At 45.3% G+C, this 13,874-nt stretch overlaps 1 protein-coding gene across 3 annotated transcripts in view; it reads right to left on the bottom strand.

Moving 5' to 3' along the window:
- Positions 1-4,972, bottom strand: part of LOC308098958 (NLR family CARD domain-containing protein 3-like) — a 62,824-nt gene extending 57,852 nt beyond the window's left edge. For 2 of the 3 annotated variants that reach the window (XM_080447428.1, XM_080447430.1), the window contains exons 1-2: positions 4,193-4,245; positions 1,334-1,434 (exon numbers count right to left, since the gene is read on the bottom strand). The gene's annotated coding sequence lies outside the window, so the exon portion shown is untranslated. Of the gene's footprint in view, positions 1-1,333; positions 1,435-4,192; positions 4,246-4,852 lie in introns of those variants that run through there. The other variant, XM_080447429.1, reaches the window with a different exon arrangement.
- Between the last annotated feature and the right edge of the window lie 8,902 nt (positions 4,973-13,874).

The raw sequence follows: 13,874 nt of genomic DNA, 5'->3' as shown, positions 1-13,874 counted from the left end.
ACACAGTGGGGGGGGGGGTTTATCTACACACACAGTGGGGGGGGGGGGGTTACCTACACACACAGTGGGGGGGGGGGTTACCTACACACACAGTGGGGGGGGGGGGGGTTACCTACACACACAGTGGGGGGGGTGGGGGGTTTACCTACACACACAGTGGGGGGGGGGGTTTATCTACACACACAGTGGGGGGGGGGGGGTTACCTACACACACAGTGGGGGGGGGGGTTTATCTACACACACAGTGGGGGGGGGGGTTACCTACACACACAGTGGGGGGGGGGGTTTATCTACACACACAGTGGGGGGGGGGGTTTATCTACACACACAGTGGGGGGGGGGGGGTTACCTACACACACAGTGGGGGGGGGGGGTTACCTACACACACAGTGGGGGGGGGGGTTTATCTACACACACAGTGGGGGGGGGGGGGTTACCTACACACACAGTGGGGGGGGGGGGTTACCTACACACACAGTGGGGGGGGGGGGGGTTACCTACACACACAGTGGGGGGGGTGGGGGGTTTACCTACACACACAGTGGGGGGGGGGGTTTATCTACACACACAGTGGGGGGGGGGGGGTTACCTACACACACAGTGGGGGGGGGGGTTTATCTACACACACAGTGGGGGGGGGGGGTTACCTACACACACAGTGGGGGGGGGGGGGGTTACCTACACACACAGTGGGGGGGGGGGGGGGGTCACCTACACACACTGTCAACAAAGCTCTGGTGAGTTGTAAGATATAAAAGTGGAGTTGATTTTCACGCTCTTTGCTAAAATACTTCTCACCAGTCTTGATAAATCATAAAGAAGTGGAGGCCCTCCACCCTTACATAGAGTACTCTATACCATACATGGGCAACTGGCGGCCCGGGGGCCACATGCGGCCCCCACCTTCACTTAATGCGGCCCACAGGTTAATATCACAATACTGATTTATTATTGATTTCAGCTGTTATGATTCATAACATGACCCGCTTTAATGACTTCAGTCTGTATTAGTAGCTTAATGACTAGTATTACAATTCTATTGTCTTTTTTATGACCAATGTATTTGTATTTAAGTTCATAAAGTTAACGTAAGTATAACTAAATGCATTTAAAATTAAATAAAAATGTTACTTTTCAGGATTCCAATTAAACAATAGCAAAAATAGCAGATCTACAAAACGTGTCACAGTGCGACGCGTTTTGAGTTTGTAGATCTGCTATTTTTGCGTGACATCAAATGGTAACACACACACACACACACACACACACACACACACACACACACACACACAGCATCTGATCTCAACAAAGATAAGCATGTATAAACACCTACCTACGTGGATGTACTAAGGAAAGATGCTGGTGCAGAAATCACGAAGGAGCTGGAGATGTATGGAGAACCGAGATGACTGGAGACGCTGATGGAGGGCTCGTCTGAGGACGACGTAGAGAGAGAGAACAGTAAGCAAGGTAAACACATACATATAATACAGAGAGACAGTGTAGTGTCTCAGTAAACTATAGGATCATAGAATACAGAGACAGTGTAGTGTCTCACTAAACTATAGGATCATAGAATACAGAGAGACAGTGTAGTGTCTCAGTAAACTATAGGATCATAGAATACAGAGACAGTGTAGTGTCTCAGTAAACTATAGGATCATAGAATACAGAGAGACAGTGTAGTGTCTCAGTAAACTATAGGATCATAGAATACAGAGACAGTGTAGTGTCTCAGTAAACTATAGGATCATAGAATACAGAGACAGTGTAGTGTCTCAGTAAACTATAGGATCATAGAATACAGAGACAGTGTAGTGTCTCAGTAAACTATAGGATCATAGAATACAGAGACAGTGTAGTGTCTCAGTAAACTATAGGATCATAGAATACAGAGACAGTGTAGTGTCTCAGTAAACTATAGGATCATAGAATACAGAGACAGTGTAGTGTCTCAGTAAACTATAGGATCATAGAATACAGAGAGACAGTGTAGTGTCTCAGTAAACTATAGGATCATAGAATACAGAGAGACAGTGTAGTGTCTCAGTAAACTATAGGATCATAGAATACAGAGACAGTGTAGTGTCTCAGTAAACTATAGGATCATAGAATACAGAGACAGTGTAGTGTCTCAGTAAACTATAGGATCATAGAATACACAGAGACAGTGTAGTGTCTCAGTAAACTATAGGATCATAGAATACAGAGACAGTGTAGTGTCTCAGTAAACTATAGGATCATAGAATACATAGAGACAGTGTAGTGTCTCAGTAAACTATAGGATCATAGAATACACAGAGACAGTGTAGTGTCTCAGTAAACTATAGGATCATAGAATACACAGAGACAGTGTAGTGTCTCAGTAAACTATAGGATCATAGAATACACAGAGACAGTGTAGTGTCTCAGTAAACTATAGGATCATAGAATACAGAGAGACAGTGTAGTGTCTCAGTAAACTATAGGATCATAGAATACACAGAGACAGTGTAGTGTCTCAGTAAACTATAGGATCATAGAATACAGAGAGACAGTGTAAACTATAGGATCATAGAATACAGAGAGACAGTGTAGTGTCTCAGTAAACTATAGGATCATAGAATACACAGAGACAGTGTAGTGTCTCAGTAAACTATAGGATCACAGGTAAACAATGAACCTAGCATCTGATAAAGATAAAAACAGTAACAAAAACATGAGAACAAATGACCAAGGTATGTCTGCATGGTCGTCATATACTATATAGCTCAAGGGCCACACGTACACACACACACACACTCACAGCAGAGTGTGTGCATGTGAACTCAGCCCATGTTAAACCTCATGCACGCCCACGTGCGTTCCTCGCTCATGCATGACACATTTAGAAAAAAAGTCACTCTGCTAGTATTTATGAGGGTTTATTGGAATAAAAAGTATGTTTTTCAGCTCAATGTGATGTTTTGAGACGTTCTTTTTTCCCTCTACACCAAATCTACAATATAGCTCAAGGGCGCACACACACACACACACACACACACACACACACACACACACACACACACACACACACACACACACACACACACACACACACACACACACACACACACACACACACACACACACACACACACACGAATCCATGGCAGCGTTACAAAATGCATGATAAATCTGCACCTACTGCACTACATTAACGCTGGTACAACGGTGTGGTTGTTATATGTTACAAAAAACAACACTGTCTCCAGAGTTCATTTTGACAGCAAATTCTGATTTAGTCTTTAGAATTAAACTCCATTTAGTTTGAGACATATTTTAGTTTTCTGACATTATTTAGTCTTTTAGTCTTACTCAACAACATTAACACTGCTGGTGTCCACATGCATCTCACCTCCGCGCTGCCATGGCACGCGCACGCGCACACACACACACACACACACACACACACAAACACACACACGCACGTGAGTGATGGACCGTTTGGGTACATTCGGTCCGTCACTCAAGTCGCCCCCCCTAGCTCCCTACAGAAAGTCGTCCGTGTGCAACTCTTGAAAAAGTGGAGATATTTGACTAAACACACGTTTTCTGGCAGAACTTTCAAATGGATATGAAACTAGAGGACAAAATATGACTCCAACTCTTAGGAATTAATTATTGGGTGAGTACAGACGGAGTTTAGAGCACTTTTATGGCCGCGCACATCGTCACTACACAGCGGGGCTCCGAGAGCGATCTATGACTGTGTATTTGGAATACTTGAAATGTATGTAAGATCACAGACATTCTAGGGCTAAGTGTGTGCATGTGAACTCAGCCCATGTTAAACATGCACGCCCACGTGCGTTCATGCTCATGCTCATGCATGAGACATTTAGAAAAAAAAAGTCACTCATTGTCTCCGCTTTCCTGGAGCGACCACACACACACACACACACACACACACACACGTCAGAACTAAACAGATTGATACAGAAGGTAGGGAGACAGAGAGAAAAGGTAGAAATTAAAAGTTCTCCTACATTGTTTGTATTTTACATTCAGCCAAACTTTGATACATAATAACAAGTGGTTGTAATACATTGTATAAAACACAGCACAACATTAACCTTCATAAAGATAAAGCTGAAAACAGCAGATATGAACCTTTATCCCAGCAGACCAGACTAGAGGAATGTGTTCTAGTACATTGATGGATAACACTTACCCTACATGAATGTGTATGCTTTGATCCAGCCTGTTCTGTTCACTGCAACGCTGTGTGTGGTCTAAATGGTTGAAAGTACAACGCTGTAACTCTTCTATCATAAGGGGCGTGTCTAAAGCTACGCTCCTGTGTTTCTCTCTTACGTAACTTCAGTCAGGTTGCGTAAGACATTGCCCCGCTATGTAGTCACAGTATGAGAACATGTACTGGTCCTTTTAGCTGATCATTGTATCTTTTTAACAGCTCTGTTAACATGAAGCCACTTTATAACAATCAGAACCATAAAGTTATATTAAAGAAATAAAGGTCCTGTACCTGCGGCAGTAATTCTTTATACTGTAAACAAACTGTATTGCAGACCAAAAAGAAAACACTAAACTGTTGCTTTTGAAATTAAATGCAGTATTTTATCTGACCCAATATTAATCAACCAAAATAATAATTCAATTCAAGTAAACGATCAGTACACTTCAAAATACAGATGAAACTCAGATCTTTAGCCCCGCAAACTCAAAGTCTCCAATGAGTATAGTAATCAAAAAGTAATACAAAAGTATTTCAACAGATATTGTCGATCTTCTATTTTCCGAAAATCAGGGGATCCCCAAAGTCATCAAATGAAAAGGCATTGCATAAAAAAAAGTATATTCCTCACCCAACCTTCAAGTAAGGGTCAGCCACATGGGTTTCTTTGTCCAAAAGCTCTGACTGGCTTCAGAGCTAAACCCTCAGAAATGTTCCTCCACCAAACTTCTCTCCTTCCAGATCCATAAGTTCTCCGGCCACACTGCTCAGTGGTTTAGTATAGGCTGTATAGGCTGGTTTAGTAAGAGTCTCCTTCTCAAACACCACCTTTTTTTCAAAACCTAAAATGGAACCCACGGCCGCCTCACTTCCTGTATTTTTATAGTTGTTCCTGATACCTCACTTCCTGTGGAACTTTTGCTACATGTGCTGCTTTTTCCCCACAGCGCCCCCCTATGAGTGAACCATGTCAACAGAAAATGAATAATGGCCATAATCATCTTGCACAAAACAATTTTTTTTTTTCTGTACACTACATTTAAGTGTTAAATATTCAACCATATGTTAACCAATATATTCCCCTGTTATCACCAAGTATGTTATGTCTCTTGTGTATCTTTTTCTTTCATTACTCATCATACCTGGACAGGAAATACATTATTTAACAAATGTATGTGGTAGTGTCATCACAACTTACACATTTACAAAATACATTATTGTTATGACCCTGGCCTAGGGGGACCAGCAGGGAACATAGCAAAAAGACAGGGGAGACGCAGTTTAACAAGACATTAGTGTTTATTAAATAATCAAAATGAACGAACAGATCATGAATAAACAGATGAGGTGTGGAAATCAGTAAAGTCAGTAGTGCAGAGGTCACAGCTGCCAATCAAAGTGACTACTGGCCAATCACAGCTTCAATTTTATACACAATATATGTGGTAGCCCCCCCTACCCAACGAGGTAGGGGGTCCCTTCTCCATCAGTTTGGGGGTCCCTGGCCTGAAAAGGTTGAAGACCCCTGCCGTAGCTGATTGCCAACATCTCACTGCTCCCCAAGTCCTATAGGAACCAATGAGAAACACAAATGAATACAAAGCAAATGCAAACCATAACCATATAACCTGAGAGTGACTATACTATACTACTATACAGGGAACCGTCACATTATACATTAATTATATATTTGTTTGTGAAAATAGCCGATCTCGTGACGCTTTGTGAGCTTATAGATCTGCAGTTTTAACTATTTTCTGTAAAGCAATGCATTGATATTAAACAGAAAATGTACTTTTGAATACTTAACTCATTTTAAAAGTACAGAGACCTGCAGAGACGGTGTCTGCAGAGACACAAGGCAGAGGATGTGGTCAGGTTGAAGCTTTCACATCATCACATGATCTACAGCCTTCTCTGTGACCACATCCTCTCCTCTCCTGCTGTTCTCTACACCACAGCAGACAGAGCTGTTAGCTGCAGGTTCATACAGTATGTACCACCAACACGCACAATCATCCACGTTACCCTGTCTAAACAACATGGTAGGGTTTGTAGACTTGTTGTCTCTGACTATGTTTTACGCCCACAGTTTCAAACCACAACCCCAAGGTGATATGCCACGCCCACAGCTTCAAACCACACCCCCTAGCCGATGGATCACACCCCCGGCTTTAAACCATACACCCCTAGCCGATAGGCCACGCCCACCGCTTTTAACCACAATCCAAGGTGATAAGCCACGCCCCCAGGTTCACACCACACCAAAACAGTGATATGCCACGCCCCCAGCTTTAAACCACAACCCCCAAGTCGACAAGCCACGCCCCCAAGCCTGAAGGCTATGCCTCCAGCTATAAACCAACGCCCACAACTTAAAACCACACCCCCACGGTGATAGGCCACGCCCCCAGCTTCAAACTACAAACCCCAAGTTGATAGGCCACACCCCCAGCTTCAAACCACACCCCCTATTATATAGGCAACGCCCACAGCTTCAAACCACACCCCCACGTAGATAGGCCACACCCACGGCCAGCTTCAAACCACAGCCCCACGTTGATAGGCCACACCCCCATTTTCAAACTTCACCCCCAAGCTAATAGGCCACACCCCCAGCTTTAAACCACAACCCCCAAGTCGATAGGGCACACCCCCAGCTTTAAACCACAACCCCCAAGTCAAAAGGCCACACCCCAGCACCAAAACCACGACCTCAGCTTCAGGCCATGGCCCTAAGCTGATAGGCCACGGCCACAGCTTCAAACCACATCCCCAAGTTGATAGGCCACACCCCTGCCTTTAAACCACGCCCCCTAAGCCGAAAGGCCACGCCCACAGCTTCAAACCCCCCCCCCAAGGTAATAGGCCACGCCCCCACCTTCACAGCAAAACCCCCAAGCCAATAGGCCACGCCCACAGCTTCAAACCACATCCCCAAGGTGATAGGCCACACCCCACCTTTAAACCACACCCCCTTAGCCGAAAGGCCACACCCATAGCTTCAAACCACACCCCCAAGGTTATAGGCCACGCTCACCACTTCAAACCACAAACCCCAGTCGATAGGCCACACCCCCAGCTTCAAACCACACCCCCTATTATATAGGCCACGCCCAGAGGTTCAAACCACACCCCCACATTGATAGGCCACGCCCACGGCCAGCTTCAAACCACACCCCCACGTTGATAGGCCACACCCCCAGCTTCAAACTTCACCCCCAAGCTGATAGGCCACGCCCCCAGCTTTAAACCACAACCCCCAAGTCAAAAGGCCACACCCCAGCACCAAAACCTCGCCCCCAAGCCGATAGGCCACGCCCGCATCTTAAACCCCCCCATGTGATAGGCCACACCCCCATCTTCAAACCCCGCCCCCAAGCCGTAGGTAACACCAACAGCTTCAAACCACAACCCAAGGTGATAGGTCACGCCCCCAGCTTTAAACCACAAACCCCAAGTCGATAGGCCACACCCCAGCTTCAAAACCACGACCCCATGTTGATGGAACACACCCCCAGCTTCAAACCACATCCCCAAGGTGATAGGCCATACCCCCAGCTTCAAACCACACCCCCTATTATATAAGCAACGGCCAAAGCTTCAAACCACACCCCCATGTTGATAAGCCACGCCCAGCTTCAAACCACACCCCAGAGTTGAAAGGCCACACCCCCAGCTTCAAACCACACCCCCAGCTTTAAACCACAACCCCCAAGTCAAAAGGCCACACCCCCAGCTTCAAACCACATCCCAAGGTGATAGGTCACGCCCCAAGCTTTAGAGCACAAACCCCAAGCCCTCAGCTTAAACCCCCCAAGCCAATAGGCCACGCCACCAGCTTCAAACCACACCTCCACGTTGATAGGCCACGCCCATAGCTTCGAATCACATCCCCAAGGTGATAGGCCACACCCCACCTTCAAGCCACACTAGGCCACGCCCCCAGCTTCAAATCAGCTTCGAATCACACCCACGCCACCTGCTTCAAACCACACCTCCACGTTGATAGGCCACGCCCATAGCTTCGAATCACATCCCCAAGGTGATAGGCCACACCCCACCTTCAAGCCACACTAGGCCACGCCCCCAGCTTCAAATCAGCTTCGAATCACACCCCCAAGTCGATAGGCCACACCCACAGCTTCAAAACCACATCCCCAAGGTGATAGGCCACGCCCCCACCTTTAAACCACACCCCCTAAGCTGAAAAGCCACGCCCATAGCTTCAAACCACACACCCCTAGCCGATAGGCCACGCCCCCAGCTTTAAACCACACCCCAAGGTGATAAGCCACGCCCCCAGTTTTAAACCACAACACCCAAGTCAAAAGGCCATGCCCCCAAGCTGAAAGGCCACGCCCACAGCTTCAAACACGCACACACACACACACTATTTAAAAGTGCATTATCAAAGTCCAGTTTTAAGGTGCACTGTCCCTTTAAACTACTGGCTACCAAAAGCGACGCTACTTCTGTGCTGCTCACGCTAGCTATATTAGTGCACGACAGTTGGGAAGCCTCGCCCCGAGTTCCCCCATGGGGCGGGCCCGCAGGCGGGGCTTCTTTCGCTCTACATTAGAAGAGTTGGGAACGGTGGGCGAAGTCACATTCTAATACAGCCCGGATACCCAATCTCAGCACTGGTCTCAGTGGCACACCTTGTTAATCATTAGACTCTCTACCCACTCTGGGTTCGACTCTCGCTTGAGACATTACTTTTTCAAACAACCGCGGACTCCTTTCTTCGCCGATAAAGTTTAGTTTTGGACCGCGACGGAGGGGCGCAGTCTCGAGTGAACTTGAGCCACTCACCACAGAGTTGCCGTGCCGAACGTTGCGAAGTTTGCTTGTGCCTACTCAGCCCCGACCGAGTTATGTACCGATAGGCACAGAGTAGTAAATCAAGTTGTGGGGACTGCGTTTGCCCCAACTGCCACTCAAAGTGACTACTGGCCAATCACAGCGCGTCTTTGCCGGGACTTCCCCAACTCTCAACATCCGGTCCACAACTACCGTGAATCCCCATAGAACATAGGGGTCATCCCTATGTTCCCCGGGTTCTATGTTCCCCCACAAGGTTAGGGTTAGGTAAGCGGGGAACATAGACACGCTCCCCTCACAGGATGACATGACGGTTTGGAATGCTAGTGTTCCACAACATTGACACAAATATAATATATAGAAAATAACTGGAGGTGTTACTCTAAATCACCATGACAGTCCATGTCTTCATGATTCAAAGCATAAACTAAACAATAAAAGCCCAAATCTAAATATTCACTAAATATAATTACTAAATGGCGGCATTTAAGCAAAAAATGCCGGCATTACAAAATGGCGGCATTTAGGCACAAAATGGCGGCATTAAAAAATGGCGGCATTTAGGCACAAAATGGCGGCATTTAGGCACAAAATGGCGGCATTACGAAATGGCGGCATTTAGGCACAAAATGGCGGCATTTAGGCACAAAATGGCGGCATTACAAAATGGCGGCATTTAGGCACAAAAATGATGGCATTTAGGCACAAAATGGCGGCATTACAAAATGGCAGCATTTAGGCACAAAATGGCAGCAGCACAAAATGGCGGCATTTAGGCACAAAATGATGGCACCCACAGACAGTTTCAGTTTCATTCAAACTTTTTCTCCCTTAAAAGACGTCACTTTAAACACTCCTTTACACAATAACATTAAGCAAAAAATAGCTAATTACTAAAGCCTGCTCTTATGATGTAAATCATTGGTTTGTTTACATTGTACTGACCTGAGTTAAAACAGGAAAAGACGTGACTTGATGTTCTCTTTCCAGACCGGAAGGTGTGCTTCGTTATATGCGGACCCCAGAGAAACTGAGCTAAGAACAAACGTTCCGTCCTCACTGCTCCACAAAAACCCATATTTCTCACTTAGGTAATTCACAGTATTATTACTGGATGGGCTTGAAATTATGTTTTCTTAACATGAAATGTAAACAGTAGTACAACCAAATTATAGAAAATAATGATCAGTCTTTAAAATACATATAAATGGGGTCACACTGTCTTGGGGGGGCCACAGTATCAAAAGTAAAAGCACTAAAATGTTTGAAAATAGCCGATCTACAATGAAATCTAAGATGCGACGTGATTGTGAGCTTGTAGATCTGCTATTTTCAAATAGCCTATGTATAGAATAAGCATAAAGTGGTTAAAATATGTTTTTTTATATAATAATATCTGCAAAGTAACTAGCAACTAAAGTTTTCAAATAATTGTAGTGGAGTAAAAGTATAATATTTGCCTCTGAGATGTAGTGGAGTATAAAAGTAAAAATACTGACAATTGGAAATACTCCGGTAAAGTAAAAATACCTCAAAATTGTTCTCAAGTACAGTACTTGACAACTTAGTTACTTTACACCAGTCGGGTCAGCGTCAGCACGATCTTAATCCCGGGAGGAGGGGTCTCAGAGGAGCCGATTCTGTCTGAAGTTCTCAACGGGCGGTAGTGACGGGGCGCATCTGGTGGAAGCCAGAATTACACTCAATGTAAACAGGAAGTAAACGAGGCGTTCGGCCACAGACTTGATTAAAACACTTTGTTATTGAACAATATGGACTAAGATACATTACACAAACACGCCGGACACCTAGTTAACATTTGGGCCAAGCGGTTAAGCACCTTATATTTAGCATTTGTATATGTTTGAAGAAATACGGGCTTTACCTGTGAAAGCCCAGGGCACACTGGGGGGGGTGGAGCTAAGACTTGTGTAGATATAAAAAATGTCAACATCGATAAATACATCTACGACTACGATAGTCTTGATCTAAGACTAGTTCATTGGTAGCATTGCAGAGGTGCTTAACCAGTTTGTTACTCGCTGAATTAACTTATTGCAGGCTTCTTTTTACTTTTACTCAAGGATACAAAGAGGAGACAAAACAATGTGTAGTCCTTTACACTGGGGCCAAATGTAAAGGAGTAATATCTTACGAATGATTTGCCTACATGTTGTTGTTTTTTTAACCGTTCTCCTCTTTTTTTACCCATTGTTATTAAATGCAAATTATATATTTTTCCATTTACTTTTGTAGAACAGATGTACGCTGCCCACCCCGACTATGAGGGGGGGGGGGTTCCATTGTGGGAAGGGATATCAAAATCAAAATATATAAAAAATCTTTTGAAAATAGCAGATCTACAAGCTCACAATGGGTCGCATCGCGACGCATTGTGAACTTGTAGATCTAGACATTCTAGTAGATTCTTGTACATTCTAGAAACAGAGCCTACAGGTGGATGCCAGGGAGACGGTGGGATAACACTATTCATGGGCAGCAGCATGCAGGTAAGCGAGCAGCGGTACAGCAGGATGTCAGCAGCAGCAGCAGCGTTGGCACGTCAGCTCAGCTAGACAGGGCAGCCAGAGTGAGCAGGTAATAACAGCACAGTACCTATAACCACCCGATCAGGAGAAAGGTGCATGTGACTATAGTCACCTGATCGGTTGGCACAATCCCTTGAGTTGCCTGGCCTGAACTAGCTCCGCAAGCCTCCTGTATGCTACTGTCACAGGTCTATCAGGGCCTGTGTGTGTGTGTGTGTGTGTGTGTCACAGTGTGTGTGTGTGTGTGTGTGTGTGTGTGTGTGTGTGTGTGTGTGTGTGTGTGTGTGTGTGTGTGTGTGTGTGTGTGTGTGTGTGTGTGTGTGTGTGTGTGTGATTGATTGATGTACTTTATTTAGTAAGACATGAGAACAACAGTACATGGAAGTAGAAATTCACAATACAAGGTCTACTAAACTGGAAGACGCACTGAGCTTGTTTAAGATGAGATCCCCATGCACACAAATCATGATGACATATAAGAGACAAACAGATATACACACTACGATACAGAACGTCATACAATCAGCTTACAGGTTACTGGTATGAAGAGTGAAAAATATGTACAAGAGAAGAAATAAAAGGGGAGGGGGGGGTAGGTTAAGACTTAGACAGGGGCCATTTTCGAATTGCAGCCTCCTGAAGGTGTATCTTTGGGGCAGTTTTGAAAGTGATTAGGGTTTTACACTCCTTTACTCCTTTTGGTAGAGCATTCCACATTTTTGATGAATAGCATGAGAACGAGTTCATTCCCTTTGTTGTGCCAAATCTGGGTTGAACATGATTCATGGAGCTGCCTCTGGTGTTATGATCATGGACTTCATTAACGTTTTGGAAGTATTTTGACAAATACAGGGGGATCCCAATGTTGTGGTGTATCTTGAAGACCAGGCATATAGCAAAATGAGCAGGGGTTAGATGGGTTTTGTGTGTGTGTGTGTGTGTGTGTGTAGGCGGGGCTAACAGGGGTCCAATCAGGTGAATGAGGAGCAGCTGGTCAGTGTTCCCAGTGTGTCCTCGTAATAGTCTTTGTTGGCCAGTAGGTGTCTCTCTTTCCCCACATGACAGCAGCTTTTATCAGTTGGCTTTTTGGTTGAGTTGTACACCTGACCTTACAACACCCTACCAAAGATTGTTAATATAGGAAGATACACATTCTCCATTGGAGCCACTAGAGGCGAAGTAGTACACAAATCCTACAAACGGTCTCCTAAGTAGGCGTGGTTTGCTTCTCCGAGGCTATCTCCTTCTCAGATGTGAAACGTTATCGATCTTACTATCCCCTATTGGCTGGCAACACATGCCAGCCAGGTGATGCCTGTCAGTAACTAATAAATGATTAGTAATCATGGGTCAGAAGGATACAAAAGGGGGTTCAACCCCAAACACCGTGTTCACCAGACAAGATGAAAACGGCGGCGATTGCATCTTGGGTGTGGCTGCAGCTGCAAAAGCAGCAGCGAAGAAATGAGGAGCATGCCTTTTCAGAGCGCAGGAGAGCACGTATGCGTCGCGCACTACTCCTGCTACTCTACAAGGTAATAACCACCCATTCTTAAATCAAATGTTAATAGACTGACTAGAGACAGACTAGAGACTAGATCAAGCAATCATTCAGATCAGAGTCATTTATATGGATGGATGGATACATGGCAAGTAATGACAGACCATGAAGGGAGAGTGACATCTGCTGGATATGAGCAGTCATGACAGTATCACCAATTCCTTTGGAATGCTCACTCATAATTGTAAAAGGCATCATAGCGTTCAATTTACACATCATAAAGACAAATGTTTCCAAAACTATTATTGTTCAAACTTAGGTCTGTCCCTAGCTCTGGTCCAGCGTGTTAGACTATATTACATGGCAGTACAAAGGTTACATGATTCAGTGGTTGTGATGCTATTAACATACTTGTAGTTAAATAGTTCATGTGTACATGCCAACAATCACACACTTTCAACTCAATTCACAGGACCACAGTATGGTCCAGTATGCCAGGGTCAACAGGCTTGTGCCAGTCCTGGCAATGTTCTTCAACCCTGATGTGGACTTGCGCCCAGACTTCCGCCTGAGCCGTGAGTCCATACTGGCCCTCATCAGGCTTTTCCCTTCAGAGGCGACCCATGGCTGGGGAAGGGACATCATGGTCCTGATGACCGTGTACTGGCTGGCTCATGGCCTGTCATACGTGGTGGTGTCCCGGGCCTTCGATATCCCCAAAACCACTGTCTACAGGCTGGTCCACAGTGGCACTGATGTGATCGCAGCACTTCGTACACAGGTG

Source organism: Gymnoscopelus braueri, assembly GCF_963280865.1.
Source record: "Gymnoscopelus braueri genome assembly, chromosome: 13".
NCBI lineage: Eukaryota > Metazoa > Chordata > Actinopteri > Myctophiformes > Myctophidae > Gymnoscopelus > Gymnoscopelus braueri.
Note: the sequence above shows the minus strand (reverse complement) of the source record. Positions and strands in the feature narration are given on the sequence as shown.